Raw genomic sequence first — 9,351 nt, forward strand, 5'->3', positions numbered from 1 at the left:
GTCTTTTGACTAATGAACACAATATAGGTAGAACATCACTAATCTGAAAATCTGAAATTTGAAATGCTCTAAAATCTGAAACTTTTTGGGTAATGACGTGATGCCACAAGTGGAAAATTACACATCTGACACCTTTGCTTTCTTATGGTTCAATATACACAAACTTTGTTTTCTGAACAAAAGTATAAAAAATTTTGTATAAAATTACCTTTAGGCTGTGTACATAAGGTGTATATAAAACAAATGCATTTTGTGTTTAGACTTGGGTCCCATTCCCAAGATATCTCATTATGCATATGCAAATATTCCAAATCCAAAAAAATTTACAATCCAAAACACTTCTGGTCCCAAGTATTTTGGATGAGGAATACACAACCTGTATATCTCACCATTTATTTCGGTGATCTTTAATTACTTTCAGCAATGTTTTACAGTTATTCAGTGCACAGGTCTTTTACATCTTTTGACACTTTTATTTTTAATTATTTCATATTTTTGAGGCCATTTTTAATGGCATTGTTTTCAAAATATTAACTTCTGATGGTTCATTGCTAATATATAAAATAAAGTAGATTTTTATGTATTGATCTTTTATCCTGCAACATTGCCTCAACTCATTTAATAATTCTAGTAGCTTATTTCAAAAATATAGATTCCAGTGGATTTTCTACATGAATAATTATGTCATTTGTGAATACAGAGTTTTGTTTATTTCTTTTCAATCTGGATACCTTTTATTTCTTTTTCTTGCTTTATTGCATTGACAAGAAATTCCAATATAATGTGAAAGAGAAGTGGTGAGAGTGGATATCTTGCTTTGTTCCTGATCTTAGGTATTCCTTATTTTTTTTAAGCTATATTTTCATAGAAGCCCTTCATCAAGTTGAGAAAGTTCCTTTTTTAAGGCAGTAAAATTCCTTTTTTAAAGCAAATAAAGAATTTATATTGATATTTGTCAAATACTTTCTTCTACATCTATTGAGATGATCATATAGTTTATACATTTCTTTTGTTTCTTTATTGTTATGGAGTACATTCATTGATTTTCTATTGTTAAACAAACCTTGCACACTTGGTCATGATGTATTATCCTTTAACCTGGTGTTGGATTTAATTTGCTCAAATTTCAGTAACAACTTTTTCATCAGTGATCATGAGGGATGTTGGCCTGCAGTTTTCTTTTCTTGTAATATCTCTATCTGTTTTGGACATTTAATTCTGGGCTCATAGAATGAGTTGAAGAATGTCCTCTCCTTTTCAATTTTGTGCAATAATTTGTGTAGAATGGACACTATTTCTTCCTTGAATCTTTGGTAGAATTATCAAGTGAAGCCATCTGGACCTCAGCATTTCTTTGTGGGAAATTGTATAATTATTGATTTATTTCTTTAGTAGTGGAGGGCCATTTATATTACCTAATTTTTTTCTTGAGTTAGCTTTGGTAGTTTGTATCTTTCAAAGAATTTGTCCAATGTATCTAAGTTGTAGAGTTTATTCAAATAAGGTTGTTTATAATATTCCCTTAGTGTCATTTTGATATTTGTAAAATTTGCCCTGGTTTCATTTCTCTCATGCCTACTACTGACAATTTGTATCTTCCTTCTTTTTCTCTGACCAGTCTGGCTAGGGAGTTATTAATTTCATCAATTTTCTCAATTTTCTCAAGACTGATATATTATTTTGCTTTTGTATGTCTCAAAAGTCTTTATTTTGCTTTCATTTTTAAAATACTTTTTTTTCAGTGGGTATAGAATTCTAGAATAGTTTTTCCCTCCCCATACTTTAAAGATATTGCCCTACTGTTTTTTACTTTTGCATTGTTTGTAACAGAAATTTACTGTTACCCTTATTTCTGTTTCTGTATACATACTTGTTCCTTCTACTGCTTATAAGATTTCCTATTTATCACCCATATTGATACATTTTATTATTCTGTGCCTTAGTATTCTTTCCTTTATGTTTCTTTTGCTTAGGGTTTGCTATGCTTCTTATATATGTGGGTTTGTCATTTTTATCAAGTTTGGAAAATTTTCATCCATAATATCTTCAAATATTTCCCCTCCATTATGACTTCAATTACTCATGTATTAGGCTGTTTGAGTTGTCCCACACCTAACACTCTGTCCAATTTTTAACATTTACGTCTTCTCTCTATGTTTCATTTTGGGTTGCTTCTATTTCCATGCCTTCAAGTTCACTAATGTTTTCTTCCTCAATGTCTAATCTGCTGCTAATTCTAGAAAGTATATTTTTCATCTTACACATTTTAGTTTTAATCATTAAAAGTTTGATTTGGATCTTTTTATGCTTTTCATGTTTTTGCTTAACTTTTTGAACATATGGAATACAATTATAATAACCATTTTAATATCTTTCTCTGCTAACTCTAATATCTGTGGTTAGTTCTTAATCAGATTCAATTGATTGATTTATCTCCTCATTATGTATCATATTTTCCTCTTTATTTTGTGTGTCTGGAAATTTTTTATTGGATGCCAGACATTGTAAATTATACCTTGTGGATGCTGTACATTTTTGTGTTCCTATAAATATTCTTGAGCTTTATTATAGGACACAGTTAAGTTACTTGGAAACAGTTTGATCTTTTCTACCCTTGTTTTTAGGAATTGCTAGGTAGACCAGAGTAGTTTTGGTCATGGGCTAATTATTCATTACTACTGAAGCAAGTCCCTTCTGAATACCATACTCAATGCCATGTAAATCTTGAAGTTTTCCAGTCTTCCTGGTGGATAGCAGGCACTATTCTCCCCAGTGAGTGCTCACTAGGTACCATTTTGGGTGGTCGTTTCTCTGGTCGTAGGTAGTATCTTTACATGAATGCATTTACCCATACTCAGAATGAGGGACATTTTGTAGAAATCTGAAGTTCTCTCTCCACATAGCTCTTTCCTTTCTGGTACTCCGTTCTGTGAACCCAAGCTGTTTTGGTCTCCTCAGACCCTCCATTTCATTTCCTCAGCTCATAGAGTCTCCTACATTCCACCTGGGTTCCCCTCCCTGTTCTGTGGCCTGGAAACTCCCTTAAGGTAGTAAGGTAGAGGAATCATAGAGTCCACATCATTTGTTTCACATATCTGAGGGCTCAGTATCCTGCATTGCCTGGTGACTCAGTGTCTTAAAAACTATTGTTTATATATTTTGTTTATTTTTTTGTTGTTTCAGGTGGAAGAGTAAACTGTTCCTGTTTCTCCATCTTGACAGGAAGCAGAAGTTCTCCTTAGCTGATTTTTCTTCTTGCCTTATACTGGGTTCTTTAATACCAGAACAAAAATAAATAAATAAAAGAATCTTCCAGAAATTCACAAAGAGACTTCAGGTATGCAGCATAGGTGTCTGACAACTATGTAGAGCAGTGGGCCAGTCTTAATTTGTTTCATTAATCTGGTAAAAAAAAAAAAAAGAAAGATTTGCATGAAGTTCACAATTCAGATTGCCATGTTAGCCATTAAGTCAGAAGACTTGAGAGCTGAGCCTTGGAGAAACAAAATCCTTGACAGTTGTTGATGTTTTTGTAATAGGAGACTTCTATTATTTTAGCAAACAGAAAGACTGCATAAAAATGTCAGAAAGAAACTACTTTTGGAGAAAAAAATAGGAACTGACTCACCAAAGGGACCTATTGGGGATAATTACCCAGAGCCTGTGGTAGATCAGGATGGCTGATTTAAAGTTATTGTTTTTGCAAATTCTGCAAAAAACAAAAAAACAAAGATTTTTTTTTCTTGGCTTTAGCAATAGTGGAAAAATTTCTTCCACAACTGTAATCTCATGTAAACTGCCAAAGTGGATTTTATTCTCTGAGTTTCTCAAGCCTCCTTTTCTCTAATACAGAGTAATATTGGCTAATGATAAAACACTACAAACTATAATTTGAAATAGTGTTTCAATTTTCAATTTGCAGTCTGGGAATAGATCACAGGAATTTTAGTTTGTTGGTTTCCTGCTGCCTTAGGTCAGGAAAGCCTGAACTCTCTCATCCAACACCTGTTCAAGTCGGAGGATGCTGATTAATTCATGATGGAAAGGTATCAATTTCACAGCCCAGACCTCTACATTCTTGAAATGCTCTTCTCATGGGAGACATTAAATAAGCTTTGAATTAACTGTAAGTAAATAAATATTCAATTATTTGAATAGCACTATATTCTGTTTCATTAAAAATATTTCTTACTTGATTTTTCTCACCAATAAAAGTATTCAAAAATGTTTAATTCAATCATCATCACATCAAGAATTACTATATTATCTCCGAATTATATAAGTGATTTTCTGGTCATGCACATACTAGTTGTTCTTACTCTCTATATAAACATACTTTTTTGTTAAAATATAATCATTTAGCTTAAAATTGAGATATCCTTGTTACAGGAGAATTTCAAATATATTTAACAACAACAATAAAAAGCTTAAATATAAATAGCAAATGTGAGTAAGCATGGGATAATTGAATGGCTTTTATATTTTTGGAAGTCAATTCCATCTTCATAGACTAATTCTTCCAGGTTTTAATTCACATTAAGTTCTAATGGCTGACACCATTTTTCCTCCTCCGTATCTTCTTCGGAATATGGACATCTTGGGTTGTTGTGAGAATGAAGTTACCAAAGTTATAATCAGATAAACACTAAGAAAAGTGTTATGGCAAAGTGTAGTCAAGTGCGTTTCCTGTCAGGTGGTCAACACCTTAAGTGCTTGAGGTTGATGAGAATTGTTTTCATCTCTGTTGATAGGAAGAACCAATGATGTGATCCCTGGATACTGGCAATTGTTGCCCAAGAAACCCTCTCCCCTTGCTATGGGACTGCTGGGCACCCAAATAATTTGATAGCTCTTGTTACACAGCTCTTCTTGGACTAAAAGGCCCTCAGCATTCCTGGCAATTTCTACAGTCTTGAAGCTTTATCTGGTAATTCTCTGACTTATGCAGTACCACCTCACTCCTAGAGTGTCTTTAGAGGTGTTTGCTTTCTTCTTAAAGCTATTATCCTCTTGTTCTTCGAGGGCTCATTCTTGGGGGACTTAGAGGGCTTATTAAGCCCTAAGACTCAATCATTAGCAACCAAAAAATTAACTTCTGCTCTCCCAAGGTCAGGGACAGCATAATCTTAAAATACAGTGGTTAGGGAAAATATTTGCAAAACGTATTTTTAGGAATGTACAGGAAGGGAAGGCAAATATAGAGGAGGAAGATGAGTTAAGAGAGTAGAGCAGAAAATATACAGCTGCCACAAAAATTTAGAATTGCAGAACTAGCTAAAGGTAGGTGTTTGTTCTGCTTACTAATAAAGCATACACCAAATACAATTATTTGGAAGCCTATAATTTTTTAGGGTAAAATTTTTTAGGTGTTCTTCTAGTCTTACCCCATTATTTTAAAGATGTAAAAACTGGATCCCAAAGAGGAGAAGTGACTGGGTTAAGCTCACACAGAAACTAGAATCCTACATCCTTTGTATTGTATCAAATGCTTTTATGATTACCATATGCTGCCCTTTTAAGGCCTGTGATCTCCAGAGAGAGATTTCAGCTTTTTGATATGCCAAAGTGAGGAATTCTTAGTTGGCCTTTTTTTTTTTCTTGAGTTTGTGCTTGCCTAACCTAATGAGTAGGTAATAACCTTGTGTTTCCGAATTTCTTAAATCAGACTTTTTGGGGGATGAAATTTTGTTAATGATTCTGTTAAGAAATAATGTCTTTTATACTTTTTCAGCTGAAAGGCAAGGGGATGCAGGATGGAGGTTAGAAATACACAGCTGCCATAGTCTAATTCTTGTATAGATATTATTGAGTGATTAAATGATTGAGAAAATTGCCTACTGCTTCTCTTTACTTTTCTGTATTTAGCAGGAACATGACCTTTTCTTTTTGATCCATAATGAGGGAGATGAAGAGAATATGAGAGAATATATGAGAAAATGAAAGGAAAGTGCGCTAAGAATCCACATAATTAAATGCCCAAACACTTAGTTTATCATTCAAGATCCTTCATGATCTTGCCAATCTATTTTCCCAAATATATCCCATATTATCTCCCTTTGCATACAGTTTAATATATACACTAAATAACTTGCTATTCTTTAAATGCTTTGTTTTTCTACCTCCACATCTATTTTCATACTGCTTTCTCTACCTGACATTCTCTGTCCCCAAACTGTTGCTATTTAAATTTGACTTAGCTTGGATTACCTGAGATGTAGACACTGAGACAAGCTTTTAAAGTTGAGTAATTTATTAGAGAGTAAAGGTAGGAGAATGATTAAGTGAAAGAATGAAAGAAAAGTTATTTTGGAAGAGCATGTTATCAAGACAGCTTTCAGTTCCAGGAAGCAACTGAAGCATAATCCCACAGGGAAAGCTCCTGAAGCCCAGACAAGCTATTCTGCCTTAAAGTTATCCTACCCAAGGGGTAAGGGAGCTAAGTATTTATACACTAACACTCTTCAGATATTGCTTGAGAGCTGCTCCTAGAGACATTAATTCCAGAAGCTTCCAACCTGTTGAACAGGTGGCAGAGTGAGTTTCAGCAGTGAGAGGACACCCTTAACAAAGAACTACTGGTGCTAGGAGTTGGAAATTGGGCCAAAGGCAAACAGATGCTAACAGGGAGGTAATATGAGAGGCACTGACAGCATCTGCTACAAAACTGTCCCCAAAAGAAAAGATGGGATACAGCTGGTTATGCTGCAGTTAAAAAGCAACCAAGTATTAATGGCTTAATACCACAAAAGTTTATTTTTCACTTCTTGTTATCAGAAGACCTCTGTGGCTTCTATAACTCAAAGACCCAGGCTGATGGCTGGTGGAATAGCTACCATCTCAAACATGGCGTGATGCTGCATCAGAGGGAAAAATAAGCTCTTGCATTGGCAATGAAATGTCCACCCTCTAGTGACTTGTGCTTACTTCCACTCACAAGTGATTGCCCAGAGCTACTTATCTGGCTCCAATCTACCACTGGGTGTGTACGTGCAATCTACTATGTACCTAGAAGATGAGAGAAACAAATTATTAATGAGGACCACACCCCAAGACTAACAATAATTGCAGAAGAATCAATGACTTAAACAAAAATGTGGCCATTGAAGGAATAGAAACTATAGTGAGTTTAGTGTAAATTTAAAAGTGATTTATAAGTAACATACAAATTCCAGAAACTATAAGAAAACAGATTGACAAATATAAATATATAAAGCTTTAAAAAAGTTTAATATAACAAAAATGGCATAAAAAGAGTCAAAAGTGTTTTAAAAATGTTAATGCAGTAGATTAGATGCTAATTTTCTTAATATACTAATAACTCAATAAGAGAAATTTTGTATCTAGAAGAAAATGAACATGGAAATAGGCCATTCACAGATAATGGCATTCATCTGGCCAATAAAAAATGTGTGACATTCAGAACAAAATAAAAATGAAATACTGGTTTTCAGCCATCACTTGAGCAAAACTGCAAAGATACAATGAGACTCAGGCATTCCCATATACTGTGGATGGGAGGGCAAAGATCTTTAACCTCTAATTTTATTTCTATTTTTAAACATGTATGTTAAAATTTTAAATGCTTATGTCCTCTTGACCCAATAATTTTATGTCTAAGATTTGAATCTGGAGATAAACTTGAACAAATGCATACAGATTTATGTATAAGTATTAATATAGTTTAGATGTGTGTTCTCACCCAAATCTCATATTGAAATGTAATCCCCAGTGTTGGAGGTGGGTCTTAGTGTGAGGTGATTGGATTATGGGGGTGAATTTCTCAGGAATGGTTTAGCATCATCCCCTGCGGCCCTGTCCTTGCATAGTGAGGTGAGTTCTTCTGAGATCTGGTCATTTAAAGTGGGCAGCACCTCCCCGCTTCACTATCTCTTGCTCCTGCTTTTGCTATGTGATGTGTGAGCTACTGCTGTGCCTTCCACCATGATTTGAAGCTACCTGAGGCCTCCCCAGAAGGAGAAGCTGCCATGCTTCCAGTACAGCCTGTAGAATTGTGAGCCAATTAAACCTCGTTTCAATGCAAGAATAGACTAATACTAATATGTTCAGTGAAACATTATTTGTCATTATAACACCCCCATCCACCAATGTCCATAAATAGGAGATTAGCTGAATGATTTATAGTACATACTTATAACGAAGTATTATACAGCCATCGAAAAGCCTGAAATAGACTTTCATGGCCTGAAACAAAAAGCCTAGGATAGAATATTGATGAAAAATGAAATAACAAAAAGCAATCTATAGTGTGATTCCACTTGCGTGTGTGTCTTGCAGATGCATAGACAATTTGTGAGAGAATACAAGACTGTTGAGTGGCAGCCTGTGGGGAGGGCTAATAGGAGTTCAGGGAGATGGAGCAGGGCTGTAGAGGATGTCAATTATTTTTTGGCCATGCTCACTTACCACTCCTTGTCTTTATTAGAAAAACCCTTCTCACTCACATAGCATGCTTTGAAGAAGGTGCTTCATTACTTCAACTCCAGAGATGGAATATGAGACCCAAGCCTGGTAAAAGAGCCTACCCAATTTCACTAGCCACACTGACCCATCAAGGGTGTTATGAGTTGAAAGTTGCTCAAAACTGAGAGAGTTTTGGGACTTATATGTGAGCCCCTGGGACTATAGAAAACTCTTTTCTTCTGAATGTGAGTCTGGAGGATGTATGCTTGAACTACTCCAGCCTATGAATATTATGAAAGACGAAACAAAACAATGAGGAAGAAGCATAGCAGATATGTCCAGAACAGATCATTGGACATTTCAGTTAAATAAACAACAATAAATAAATAAACAAACAAGCAATTTTTCCCCTTAGGCAACTTTGAATCAGGACCTACCTAGATGAGTTCTTTTCCTTTATTTTAATATTATGTTCAGTTTGAATAAATATAGGTAGTTTTGTAGTAAAATGTATTTTGTAAATAAGAAGATTCTATCCACTTTGTAATCACACTTTTAAAAAGATGCACAATAGAAAGCTTGGATATATAAACTGAGATATTTCTAAATGTAATACAAGACAGCCATTAAAAAATAATGAGGTTGATTTATGTGTATTCACATGGAAAGATTCTCTAAAAGACTGAGAAAATATCAGGTTCCAGAAAAATCACTTAGAATATATTTTTCATTTATATAAAAGAAAAAGATGTTTATATGGGTATTACAATCCAAAAAGCTATACAGCAGATTAATCAGTTCCTAAGTATGGGGTTATGGGTGGGGGACTTCACTTCCTATTTTATACACTAATGTATGTAAATATTTTATCCCCATTCTTAGGTGATAAAGACCTCAAGGATGAGTTTCATCTCATCTTTGAATTCTTCA

This window comes from Hylobates moloch, unplaced genomic scaffold (genome assembly GCF_009828535.3).
Source record: "Hylobates moloch isolate HMO894 unplaced genomic scaffold, HMol_V3 SCAFFOLD_22, whole genome shotgun sequence".
Taxonomy (NCBI): domain Eukaryota; kingdom Metazoa; phylum Chordata; class Mammalia; order Primates; family Hylobatidae; genus Hylobates; species Hylobates moloch.